The 14,050-nt window shown below is 32.6% G+C and overlaps 1 long non-coding RNA gene and 5 other non-coding genes across 6 annotated transcripts; 1 reads left to right on the top strand and 5 right to left on the bottom strand.

Moving 5' to 3' along the window:
• Positions 1-70: 70 nt before the first annotated feature.
• Positions 71-265, bottom strand: LOC133835403 (U2 spliceosomal RNA). Its single transcript, XR_009893560.1, has one exon. It is a non-coding gene; the product is annotated as a U2 spliceosomal RNA (small nuclear RNA).
• A 3,179-nt stretch (positions 266-3,444) lies between these two features.
• LOC133835415 (U2 spliceosomal RNA) lies at positions 3,445-3,639 on the bottom strand. Its single transcript, XR_009893571.1, has one exon. It is a non-coding gene; the product is annotated as a U2 spliceosomal RNA (small nuclear RNA).
• An 841-nt stretch (positions 3,640-4,480) lies between these two features.
• Positions 4,481-5,935, top strand: LOC133850226 (uncharacterized). Its single transcript, XR_009895607.1, has 2 exons — positions 4,481-4,948; positions 5,018-5,935. It is a non-coding gene; the product is annotated as an uncharacterized LOC133850226 (long non-coding RNA).
• LOC133835406 (U5 spliceosomal RNA) lies at positions 4,558-4,669 on the bottom strand. Its single transcript, XR_009893563.1, has one exon. It is a non-coding gene; the product is annotated as a U5 spliceosomal RNA (small nuclear RNA).
• A 1,054-nt stretch (positions 5,936-6,989) lies between the features above and the next one.
• Positions 6,990-7,115, bottom strand: LOC133835407 (U5 spliceosomal RNA). Its single transcript, XR_009893564.1, has one exon. It is a non-coding gene; the product is annotated as a U5 spliceosomal RNA (small nuclear RNA).
• Positions 7,116-8,765: 1,650 nt separating this feature from the next.
• On the bottom strand, positions 8,766-8,960 carry LOC133835420 (U2 spliceosomal RNA). The gene has a single exon (XR_009893576.1). It is a non-coding gene; the product is annotated as a U2 spliceosomal RNA (small nuclear RNA).
• Between the last annotated feature and the right edge of the window lie 5,090 nt (positions 8,961-14,050).

Consider the following 14,050-nt stretch of genomic DNA (forward strand, 5'->3'; position numbering starts at 1 on the left):
CCCTCACAGCAAGTTTGCAGACGAGAAGGAGGAGATATAGAACGCGTTCTTTAATTTGTTAGATTTATCAATTAGTTGGGCCGAATCCCGGCGGTACTGCAATACCGGGCCAACCCGTGACAGAGGTGGAGCAAGCTCCTAGCACTCCGTCTGATTCCAAAAATCAGTTTAACATTTGTTGTTCTCCAATGGAGAAACTATCAGATGTTAAGCTGATAAGAACAGATACTACACTTTGATCTTAGCCATAAGGCCGAGAAGCGATAACTTTAATAAGGTCTACTCTCATCACATCATTTACAGTGTGCTAGAACCAGTTGGGAATTTTTGTACGCAGGATTCGAAATGTCATGGTACCGCATTTTGCTTACCTCCAACAGATTAATTATGTAATTTTATAACACTCTATAGTTAAGAATTTCAAAATATTGATTCCGCAATATTAATACCAAAATAAATCATTACAGTTTTTGATTTTGTGCGTGGTTTTATACATATAATTTGCAGATTTTTAATGAAGAATTCTCGGGGATGTTTAAAATATATACAGATGTTGTTTATACTGTACAGTAGTTACCTTGAAAATCCAGTCTTTAAATATTTGTATACCTAGGCAAACATAAACTTTGCACTCTCTTAGTTGTTATACCCGCTACCCATAGGGTAGAAGGGTATTATAACTTTGTGCCGGCAGGAAATGTATGTAACAGGTAGAAGGAGGCATCTCCGACCCTATAAAGTATATATATTCTTGATCAGCGTCAACAACCGAGACGATATAGCCATGTTCGTCTGTCCGTATGAAACACTGGATCTCAGAGACTATAAGAGATAGAGCTATAATTTTCGACAGCATTTGTTATGTTTGCACGCAGATCAAGTTTTGTTTCAAATTTTTACTAGTCACGCCCACTTCCGCCCCGCAAATCAAAAAATCGAATACCAAGCCTATTTTTGTATATACAATAATTACTATAGTAGTTATGATTTCTGAAAATTTGGTTGCGATCAGATAAAAATTGTGGAAGTTATTTTATTATAAAGAAATACTTTTGTATGGGCAAAAACGCCTACTTACTAGGGGTCTGAGTTGCTTTGGCCGACAAACTGGTACATTGTGCCGTCTATGGTATAATTTGAATGGAGTACTATATAAAAAAATAAAATTTGGTATATTGGAAAATTGAAAGCATGGCATAAAGATGAGACACACAATTTAAGACTGGAGCGCAAAGAGATCTTATACACATTGGCGAAGTCAATTATGGTCCGCAAGATTGCTGACAAAGAGTTTCTTGAATGGGCAAAAGTATTGGTCAATGATCCCGATGTCAGGCAACTTGCTGAACATGCTTTAGACCAACGGCGTGTGGAGTTTTCTTTAAGTCCTTATATGTTCCTACGATTCTATTCTATATATCTATCAAAAACAAACACTGATAAAAGAAATATGTTTAATACTTGGACAAACGGCGAGTTCGAGAATATCTTTAACGCTTATCATAACAGGCTAGAGGCTTCTGTGAAAGAATTTGAGGACCTAATGAATAAGTCAGTAAAAAATCTAAGCAATCAAACAAAAGATTATTACCGCAGATCCATTGTAAAAGCTAATACTCTTACTGGCAAATTCAGACTCTTCCGTAAATTAAAACGATTTTGAAAAAATAATAAATGTTAATTTTAATCGGTCTATACAAAAATGTCGAAATATATGGTGTGATCTAATTTTATTTTAACATTTTGTACTGAATCGCTTAATACGGATTTCATTAATAAAATATTCCTTAATCAACTTATTATGTTGCTTAATTCTTCAATATTGGCCAGTGCTGCCAACCTTTGACCAGCAAAAAAAGCTGTTTATGATGGGAAGAATGGAGAAAAAAGCTTAAACAAATTATAAAAATCCAATAAAAAGCTAAAAACAAATGTATCAAAAAAGAGAAAAAATGTAAAAAAAAAAATTTTTTAAGGTAATATCAATATCTTCTTAGTTTGCCTCATTTGCGTATGACATATTAGTGCCTATCATGTACAGTTATTTTAGAGGCACTTCATAGTCGACGCTGCATTTTTCGATCTTTCACAATCCGTATCTGTATATTAAAGTAAAAATTACTACAGTATATCTTTTACTTGAAATAAACATTTTACCTTATGCTTAGAATGCTGTTAGTCGTGCTGAGGCCTAAAGAATTCACTATTAAGCCAGAAACCGCGGCATTTTTGTTTATATTCTTTCGGCATTTCACAACTTGCGCACTTTTTATATAGGGATGGAAACCAGTGGTGTCATTTTTTTCTGAGCAAAAAAAGCTGGATCAACGAAAAAAAAAAGCTGAAAAAAGCGGAATACCAGAGAAAAAAAGTTAAGAAAAAAACTGATTTTTATAAGGCAATGTACTGTATGTTTTTCACTAATAAACCCTCAGTTCCACTTAACATAACATATATGGGTAATTCTCTAACGGATATCATTACAAAAAAAACAATAATGTACAAAAATTAAGCGCTATGCTGAGCAACAAATAGGCACAGCGCTACCTCCTGCTCAATTGTTTTCGAAGGCGTTTTAGCAAAATTTATTTTATTTTTTTGCACAAAGCCCTCCATAGCACTGGTGTGTTTTTTTGTTGCAGCATGTGCACGCAAGTCGCTTAATTTTGCAGTTATGCTGCACGTGCAATAGCTGCAAAACACCCGCGTGAGGTCTGTAGGATCCTTCCTCATCCACTCCTTAAATTCTGTGCTCTGCAGCCAGACATCTCTCACTTTTTGTTTATATGATTCCTTTGGCATCGTTAACTTGATATGCCGCATCCGAATTTCACAACATTAGTGATGCAATAAGCTTTAATTTAGGGGTGAACTTTTGAGGGAAGTTACTCGATATAAGTAAATATCGATATTTTATCGAGAGAAATACATTTTTAACATTTCAGCCGTTAAATTCAATTTAAACATCTCTAAAATTTGAATAAAAGTAAACTAAAAAAAAAGCTGCGTAAATTTGCTCAAAAAGCCAGAATTCCCGCTGCCCGCTGTTTTTATATTTTTCCCGCAATCACGCTTCAAAAACCCAGATCTGACGGGAAAAAGCGGAAATGACACCACTGATGGAAACACTAAGCGAATGATGATGACGAAAAACAATGACTATCGCAAAGCTGCCATTTTTCATATTTTGTTAGCAACAAAAAAAAAGTCGGGAAAAAGTCAACTGAATTTCTAAAAAAGTCAGAACTCCCACTTTTCTCGCAATTAGCCTTCAGTTTTGACGGGAAAAAATCCAAATTGATATTGAGCTACATTTCTGATTCACAAAAAATAATAATGTATTAAATAAAATGTAACCATTTACTTCCCTATTTAACCAAATCTTTCTTAGTTGTAATTAGAATGAGATTGGATATTGCAACCTTCAACAAGTTCAATTTATTAATTAGTTGGGCCGAATCCCGGCGGTACTGCAATACCGGGCCAACCCGTGACAGAGGTGGAGCAAGCTCCTAGCACTCCGTCTGATTCCAAAAATCAGTTTAACATTTGTTGTTCTCCAATGGAGAAACTATCAGATGTTAAGCTGATAAGAACAGATACTACACTTTGATCTTAGCCATAAGGCCGAGAAGCGATAACATTAACGTGGTCTACCCTCATCACATCATTTACAGTGTGCTAGAACCAGTTGGGAATTTTTGTACGCAGGATTCGAAATGTCATGGTACCGCATTTTTCTTACCTCCAACAGATTAATTATGTAATTTTATAACACTCTATAGTTAAGAATTTCAAAATGTTGATTCCGACATATTAATACCAAAATAAATCATTACAGTTTTTGATTTTGTGCGTGGTTTTATACATATAATTTGCAGATTTTTAATGAAGAATTCTCGGGGATGTTTAAAATATATACAGATGTTGTTTATACTGTACAGTAGTTACCTTGAAAATCCAGTCTTTAAATAATTATATACCTAGGCAAACATAAACTTTGCACTCTCTTAGTTGTTATACCCGCTACCCATAGGGTAGAAGGGTATTATAACATTGTGCCAGCAGGAAATGTATGTAACAGGTAGAAGGAGGCATCTACGACCCTATAAAGTATATATATTCTTCATCAGTATCAACAGCCGAGACGATCTAGCCATGTACGTCTGTCCGTATGAAACACTCGATCTCAGAGACCATAAGAGCATTTGTTATGTTTGCACGCAGATCAAGTTTGTTTCAAATTTTGCCACGCCCACTTCAGCCCCCGCAAATGATTTGCAAAAATTGATGCTTCGAAATAAAGGAAACATTATTTGGCCAAAATATGATATATCCTATATTGTCCGTGTATCCGTCTGTCAATATTTTTTGGGTATACAAAAGCAAAATAGATGAATTATAAATTTGCAATTACTCTAACTATTAATGTTTGATGATATTCAGGAAATTTCAGGTTTAGTATGAAATACACAAAAATATGGAAATAACAATACTCCAATTTAGATATGTGTACTTAAACATGACAATGCATTATTAATTGGCCCGGCAATAATCATCGCCAGGCAACCCTAAAAAATTATCTAGACTCATTAGAGTGCTCCTTTCCACGGAAATCTTTAGTAAAAGGCGAAAGATTTATTCGACATATGAGAAGAAGCCAGAGTGAATTTAACAACTCAACCACAAGGGTAAGCCAGTAAGCAAACTTGAACTACTTGGAAATCATAACCGAAGGATTTCATGAATTCGTTCCTTAAGGTAGGCTACATTTAATTTGAAGAATTTCTTTACTATGTAGAGTCTACGTCCTTAATGAGTATGAGGTTTGGCCTGAATGAGTTTACCCTAAAGTGTGTTGTGGTATTTTATGGCTTTACTGGTTCAACTAAAAAAAAATCTAGTGACTGCTGAAGAAATACCACCGCAGGATCTCCTAACTTCGCATGTCAACAATAAACCTAATTTTAAAGATGAATTTTCGTTGAAGTCATATAACATATACCATGTACTTAAGAACTTGCAATTTTTTGGGCAATATTAAGCTTACTAAAAGTTGTTTTTAATGTCATTAATTCAATTTAAATACAGTCTATACTCGCACGTAAAGCAGGTTTAATCTTAACAATTCGTCTGAGTTGTAAACCAAGCTAAATTTGTAATCAATATATATATTTTTTTTTTTTTGATCACAGTCTGACAAGTAAAACTGGTTTAAAACTCTCACCATCACTCTGCTCAATAATATTAGCTAAGTTTAATGATCTTTGGCCGGTATTCTTTAGAAATGGTGATTCATATTTGTATGCATATTTAAATACAGCATGTGGCAAGACTTCAAAAAAGTATAAATCGGACCGGTTCATTGGATATCACTCCAGTTTATAAATTTTGCCACGAAATGCGTCTCTTACTTGTCACCAGTTTTGTTATTGTTCTTTATACTCTTTGTTGTGAAAATTGCTTTCTAAATGCATATAACATCGAATCACCACCGTTAACCGATGGTGATAAGGAGATAATTGGAAAATTGAAAGCATGGTATAACGATGAGACACACCATTTAAGACTAGAGCGCAATGAGACCTTATACACATTGGCGAAGTCAATTATGGTCCACAAGATTGCTGACAATAAGTTTCTTGAATGGGCAAAAGTATTGGTCAATGAGTTTGATCCCGATGTCAGGCAACTTGCTGAACATGCTTTAGACCAACGTCGTGTGGAGTCTTTTAAAAGTGCATATATATTCAAACGATTCTATTCTATATATCTATCAAAAACAAACACTGAAAAAAGATATATGTTCAATACATGGACAAACGGCGAGTTCGAGAATATCTTTAACGCTTATCATAACAGGCTAGAGGCTTCTGTGAAAGAATTTGAGGACCTAATGAATAAGTCAGTAAAAAATCTAAGCAATCAAACAAAATATTATTACCGCAGATCAATTGTAAAAGCTAATACTCCAGATAAGAAAAAGTCCCTTAAAGGCAAAGTCAGACTCTTCCGTAAATTAGTAGACGATTTTAAATAAATAATAAATGTAAATTTTAATCGGTCTATACAAAAATGTCGAAATATATGGTGTGATCTAATTTTATTTTAACACTTTGTAATTTATCGCTTAATACGGATTTGATTAATAAAATATTCCCTAATCAACCAATAATGTTGCTTAATTATGCAATACGTTTCTGATACACAAAAAATAATTGTGTATTAAAATGTAACCGAAAATCCACCTTACCTTGAAAATCCACTCTTTTTTTAAATATTATACCTAGGCAAACATAAACTTTACACTCTCTTAGTTGTTTTCATGGTTGTTTTCTTAACGTTAGATACCCTTTTATTATTACTCTCTTAGTTTTACTCTCATTCCCATTATCAATTTTTTTTTTGCGTTAAACCATTGTTTGTGGTAGTAGCACGAAAAGTGGAGAGCGAAAATCAGTCGCAAAAAAAACATACGGAATCTAAATATTCTACAATACTTTGAAAAACTTGGCTGTTAAATTGTCTTAACGGTGAAGAGTGAAATAAACATTATACAAATATAAAGAGTTAAGAAATTTTGACGAACTCATTTGCATATGTAAGTAATTGTATCTCAGACGAATGTGAATGCTGCAAGATATTTAAATAATTTAGGCCATTTCTTTTAATAAATTAAAATTTGGTGAAAAATGTAATCTAAGTGTGATATACATACGTCATTAATGTGAAAACGGAGATACTCCAAACGTATAAAACGGAATGATACCTGAAATTATGTCATATTGTCCGTGTTCCCGTCTGTCTGTCAATATTTTTTAGGTATACAAAAGCAAAATAGATGAATTATAAATTTGAAATTACTCTAACTATTAATGATATTCAGGAAATTTCAGGTTTAGCATAAGTATGAAATACACAAAAATATGGAAATAACAATACTCCAATTTATATATGTGTACTTAAATATGGCAATGCATTAATAATTGGCCCGGCAATGATCATCGCCAGGCACCCCTAAAAAATTATCTAGACTCATTAGAGTGCTCCTTTCCACGGAAATCTTTAGTAAAAGGCGAAAGATTTATTCGACATATGAGAAGAAGCCAGAGTGAATTTAACAACTCAACCACAAGGGTAAGCCAGTAAGCAAACTTGAACTACTTGGAAATCATAACCGAAGGATTTCATGAATTCGTTCCTTAAGGTAGGCTACATTTAATTTGAAGAATTTCTTTACTATGTAGAGTCTACGTCCTTAATGAGTATGAGGTTTGGCCTGAATGAGTTTACCCTAAAGTGTGTTGTGGTATTTTATGGCTTTACTGGTTCAACTAAAAAAAAAAAATCTAGTGACTGCTGAAGAAATACCACCGCAGGATCTCCTAACTTCGCATGTCAACAATAAACCTAATTTTAAAGATGAATTTTCGTTGAAGTCATATAACATATACCATGTACTTAAGAACTTGCAATTTTTTGGGCAATATTAAGCTTACTAAAAGTTGTTTTTAATGTCATTAATTCAATTTAAATACAGTCTATACTCGCACGTAAAGCAGGTTTAATCTTAACAATTCGTCTGAGTTGTAAACCAAGCTAAATTTGTAATCAATATATATATTTTTTTTTTTTTGATCACAGTCTGACAAGTAAAACTGGTTTAAAACTCTCACCATCACTCTGCTCAATAATATTAGCTAAGTTTAATGATCTTTGGCCGGTATTCTTTAGAAATGGTGATTCATATTTGTATGCATATTTAAATACAGCATGTGGCAAGACTTCAAAAAAGTATAAATCGGACCGGTTCATTGGATATCACTCCAGTTTATAAATTTTGCCACGAGATGCGTCTCTTACTTGTCACCAGTTTTGTTATTGTTCTTTATACTCTCTGTTGTGAAAATTGCTTTCTAAATGCATATAACATCGAATCACCACCGTTAACCGATGGTGATAAGGAGATAATTGGAAAATTGAAAGCATGGTATAACGATGAGACACACCATTTAAGACAGGAGCGCAATGAGATCTTATACACATTGGCGAAGTCATTTATGGTCCGCGAGACTGCTGACAAAAATATTCTTGAATGGTCAAAAGTATTGGTCAATGAGTTTGATTCCGATGTCAAGCAATTTGCTTTTTACTCGTTAAGAAATGCTGTTATATTCCAACGCTTCTATTCTATATATCTATCAAAGACAATCACTGAAGATAGAAATATGTTAAATACTTGGACAAACGGCGAGTTCGAGAATATCTTTAACACTTATCATAACAGGTTCGAGGCTTCTGTGAAAGCATTTGAGGACCTTATGAATAAGTCAGTAAAAATCTAAGCAATCAAACAATAGATTATTACCGCGACTCAATTGTAAAAGCTAATACGTCAGATAAGAAAAAGTCCCTTAAAGGCAAATTCAGACTCTACAATAAATTAGTGAACGATTTTGAATAAATAATAAATGTTAATTTTAATCGGTCTGTACAAAATGTCGAAATATATGGTGTGATCTAATTTTATTTTTACATTTTTACTGTATCGCTTAATACGGATTTCATTAATAAAATATTCCATAATCAACTTATTATGTTGCTTAATTATTCAATATTGAGTTACATTTCTGATTCACGAAAAATAATTGTATATTAAAATGTAACTATTTATTTCTCTATTTGTTAACGATTTAACCAAATCTTTCTTAGTTGTAATTAGAATGAGATTGGATATTGCAACCTTCATTAAGTTCAATTTATTAATTAGTTGGGCCGAATCCCGGCGGTACTGCAATACCGGGCCAACCCGTGACAGAGGTGGAGCAAGCTCCTAGCACTCCGTCTGATTCCAAAAATCAGTTTAACATTTGTTGTTCTCCAATGGAGAAACTATCAGATGTTAAGCTGATAAGAACAGATACTACACTTTGATCTTAGCCATAAGGCCGAGAAGCGATAACTTTAATATCGACAATACCAATAACTGCATGCATCGTAAGCCAAAACTACTTGAGAATTAGAAGAGCACACAAGTATAAAATATACTCTGAGCCTACCTGGTTGAAAATGGTTGCCTTCTTTAGGGGCCTCATCTGTTTATTCTGTCATCAAATTCTTTTTACATATTGAAATGTATGTCTTTTAAAGGAATGCAATTTAGCATGGATTGATCTTTGATCTTAGCCAAAAGGCCGAGAAGCGATAACTTAAAGTGGTATAGCTTAATTACGTCATTTACAGTGCGCTAAAACAAGTAAGATAGTAATGATTTTATAAAAGGCACTCTTAACATTTACACAATCTAAATTAGTCGTACCACCTAACATACTTAATTTGTTTTCACTGTTTTTTTTTCATAAATAACATAAATATACTTATTGTATAATTATGTACTTATATTATAAATACTTAAATAAATAAATGTTGACACTTCGACTTCGGTTCAGAATCCTTTGTAGAATACGCAGTATTTTCTTTGATAATCAAATGTTCTGCAAGAAGAAATTATTGTGCAGCCATCTAAATGTTGTGACGTTCATTGAATAAAATATATTTTAAATTAAATTCAATTAAAATATTGCGTCAAAAGTTTATGTGTCGATCTTCTTTATGACAGCTGCAACATAAACAAGTTGCTTAAGCTATATGTTACTTATGGTCAACCCTCTTTTTTTGTAAATTTTGGCAATGTAAACAGGTTTTTGTAGCTCTCTATTCTTTCTATTACCCTGCTTTAAAATATACTCGATTTTAGAGCTAAATGCTTACGACATTAATGTGAAAGCTGGAAGATACGAAAAACATATAAAACCGAACGATTCATTGATGGTTATTTCAGTCGTTTAAAAATTTTGTTACAAGATGCGTCTTATGCTTGTCGCCAGTTTTCTTATTGTGCTATACACATTTTGTTGGGAAAATTCTTTTGCGAATGATGAAGATGTAAAAAAATATGAGGATATCTCAATCAGTGACGAAGATGATGCCGATCCCTTACCATTTACTGAAGAAGATAAGAAAATTATTCGAAAATTGCAAGCTTGGGACACCAAATCGTTGCGTGAATTACATTTCAATAGAGAAATTACATTATTCAGAATCGCTAAATCAATTGTGGACCATAAGACTGCTGAGAACAAGACACTTATATGGGCACAAGGTATTCTCGATGCCTGGCAGCCCGATTCTAAAATGTTTTCTGCTGAAGTTTTAAGTCGTCCTCCGTTTGAATCTACTAGTAAATATATTTTAAAACCCTTTAATAAAATATATTTGTCAAAAGATAGCATTGAAAAGAAAGAGGAGTATAATTCTTGGACGGACGGCGAATTCGATATTATTTTTAAGGAATATGATAGCAAAAATAAGAGAGCCTTATTGGAATTTGAAAATTTAATGAAAATGTCAGTCGAAAAACTTAGTGACAAAACAAAAGATTTGTTTAGTGTTCCAATTACGAAAATAGACAATCCTGATAGAAAAAAGAACGATTTTAGAAAGAAACAAGCTATTTAAAATAATGACTAGCTACTACGTTTAAATTATCAAAATAAATTAAATATGTCAAAAAGCTTATATCGATTTTATTGTTGATCTATTTAATTATAAACACACAGATGCATTTAGTCAATACTCGAGCACACGGGACTGATTATTTATTTAGATTTGTGTGATATTCATACGGAAACCGCATTAAACTTAGAAATAAAATTACTTCAAATATTGTTAAATTGTATTTATAGTTGAATTCTACATATTTTGTTGGTTCTTCAATGATCATAACAATTATTACCCTTTAATATTTTTTGCAAAATAAAATTATTTCTTAAAAACCTTCATGCATTTTTATCTGATCGCAACCAAATTTTAAAGAATTGGAAAAAATCGAGCCGTGGTTTTTGGCACATACAATAATAATAACAGTATTTATGATTCCTGAGAATTTGGTTGCGATGTTTGTATTGCAAATTTTGTCAAGAAAACAGGTTTTAGTAACTCTGTATTCACACCATCACCATCACCCTGCTCAAAAATATAATCGTTTTCAGACCTAAATGCTTACGACATTAATGTGAAAGCTGAAAGATGCTAGACACGTATAAAACGGAACGCTTCATTGATGATTATTTCAGTCGTTTATAAATATTGATACAAGATGCGTCTTCTGCTTGTCGCCAGTTTTCTTATTTTGCTATATGCACTTTGCTTTGAAAATTCATTTGCAAATGAAGATTATGATGATGACACACCATTCACGGATGAGGATAAGAAGATTGTTCGAAAATTGATAGCTTGGGACACCAAGTCGTTGAGTGAGTTTAAGTTCGAGAGAGAAGTGGCATTATACAAAATAGTTAAGTCAATTGTGGACCATAAGATTGCTGAGAACAAGACACTTATATGGGCACAAACTATTCTCGATGCTTGGCAGCCCGATTCGAAAAAGTTTTCTGCTGAGGCGCTAAGTCGTCCTCCCATCGAATCTACTATTAAAGATTTAATCAAATCATTATCTAAAATATATAATTCCGAAGAAAGCATTGAAAAGAAAAAGGAGTATAATGATTGGACGAACGGCGAATTTGATATTATTTTTAAAGCATTTAGCGACAAAGGCAAGCATAACGTGAAGGAATTTGTGAGTTTAATGGATAAATCAGTCGAAAGTCTAAGCGACAAAACAAAACACGTCTATCGCATTTTGATCGAAGAATCAAAGAATCCCGATAGAAAAAAAGCGATTTTGGGGAGAGATGAGCTATTTAAAATCCTGAAGTTCGACCTTAATTTATTCTACTAATATAAATAAAATAAATCAAATAGATTAGACTTCATTGTAAATACACAGATGAAAATAGTCAATACTTGAACACACGCGTCTAATTATTTATTTACATGTGCGTTGATAATGCTAAACCGCATTGATGCTACATATTGTAATCTTATCTTAATAATATGTATGGAATATTGTTATATTATGGTTATAATACAAATTCAGTGTATTTTCATTAATACCTTAAATTATAGAAATAGTAAATTTGGCATTATTTTTAAGTTTTAGTTTTTAAATTATTTTTTAATTTAAAATTTTTATATTAATAAATAGAAGCAACTTCATAAAGTGTATAGAAAAATATATATAATATGTCGTATGCAATATCGTATTTTCTGTAATTCTTATGTTTTGCAACAGATTATAACAAAAACAATTTAAAAACGCCTACATGTGTAGCATAGTAAACAATTAAATAATTTGCAGATTTTATTTAAATTATTGTCTAGAAGGAGTGGTTGAAGTTGTACATTTTCATTGCAAATGGAATGATCCTCATAAAGATCAGGTCATAAAATCAGAAAGCAGCCATAGTATAGTGACGTGCATTAAATAAAACAAGTAAAATAGTTACAGTCGATTATGCTCGACTGTGAGATACCCGCAACCATTTTCAATTAAAGCAAAACGGTGTGGAAATATTTATAAAATATTCTTAATTCTAAAATATATTGAAGGCTATATTGTTTATATCGATATACTCTTACATTCAAAATATTCCAAAAAGTACGAAATATGTCAGATTGTCAATCTAAGAAGCTAAAACCGAATTTCCAAAATACAATTAAAATATAGTTTAAAAAACTGTAGGTGTCGATATTTTTCACCGCAGTAGCTTCAAAATAAACAAATCGTTTGAGCTAAGAGCTATGCATACTCGTATGTACATATGTACGTATATTTGGTCAACCCATTTCTTTATTTTTATACCCGCTACCCATAGGGTAGAAGGGTATTATAACTTTGTGCCGGCAGGAAATGTATGTAACAGGTAGAAGGAGGCATCTCCGACCCTACAAAGTATATATATTCTTGATCAGCGTCAACAGCCGAGACGATCTAGCCATGTCCGTCTGTGTGTCTGTCCGTCCGTCCGTATGAACACCTAGATCTCAGAGACTATAAGAGATAGAGCTATAATTTTTTCGACAACATTTGTTATGTTTGCACGCAGATCAAGATTGTTTCAAATTTTTGCCACGCCCCGCAAATCAAAAAATCGAATAACAAGCGTAATTTTTAAAGCTAGAGTTACGAATGTTACTGGGGGTCTTAGTTACTTTGTCTGACAATCTGGTGTATTGTGCCGTCTATGGTATATTTTGAATTTGGTATATTTTTTAGTATTTTTGCAGTATATTTGGTATATTTTGAGAAATATACCGCAAAATATAATGCCTTTATTCAAAATGGGTAGCATAGTCTCACAGTCGAGTACACTCGACTGTAGCTTTCTTACTTGTTTGTATTTAATTTTGGCAATTTAACAGATTTTTGTCTTGTTACACCGTATTCTCACCATCACCCTGCTCAAGATGCGTGTTCTGCTTGTCGCCAGTTTTGTTTTTTTTTGTTTTGTAAATTCTGTTCGGATGATAAATATATAAAAGAGTATATCTCAATCAGTGCCGATCCCTTACCATTCACGGATGAAGATGGGACAACTTACAGTTCGAGAGAAAAGTGACATTATGCAGAATAGCTAAGTCAATTGTGGACCATAAGACTGCTGAGAGCAAGACAGTCCGATTTCAGAAAGTTTTCCGCTGAGACTTTAAGTCGTCCTCCGTTCGAAGCTACTAGTAAATACATATATATTCAAGCCATTACATAAAATATATAAGTAGCATTGAAAAGAAAAAGAAGTATTACACGAACGGCGAATTCGAGATTATCTTTATAAAAATTTCAACGCCAAATCGAAGCTCTCACGGAGGAATTTGAGAATTTAATGAATAAGTAAGTCAGGTGAAAAACTTAGCAACAAACAAAAGATTTCTTCCAATTAAGAAAATAGAGAATGCTAATATAAAAAGGCGATTTTGGCAAGAAACAACCTAATAAAAATAATAAGCTACCTTGTTTAAATTATGATAATAAATAAATTATGTCAAAACTTTAATTTTTATTTTATTGCTGATCCATTTCGAATCCGCATTAAAGCTAAAATTGGTTACCTGATCTAAATAAAATTACGTGAATACTGTGCTATTA

The sequence above is a fragment of the Drosophila sulfurigaster genome, chromosome 2L, assembly GCF_023558435.1.
Source record: "Drosophila sulfurigaster albostrigata strain 15112-1811.04 chromosome 2L, ASM2355843v2, whole genome shotgun sequence".
Lineage (NCBI taxonomy): Eukaryota > Metazoa > Arthropoda > Insecta > Diptera > Drosophilidae > Drosophila > Drosophila sulfurigaster.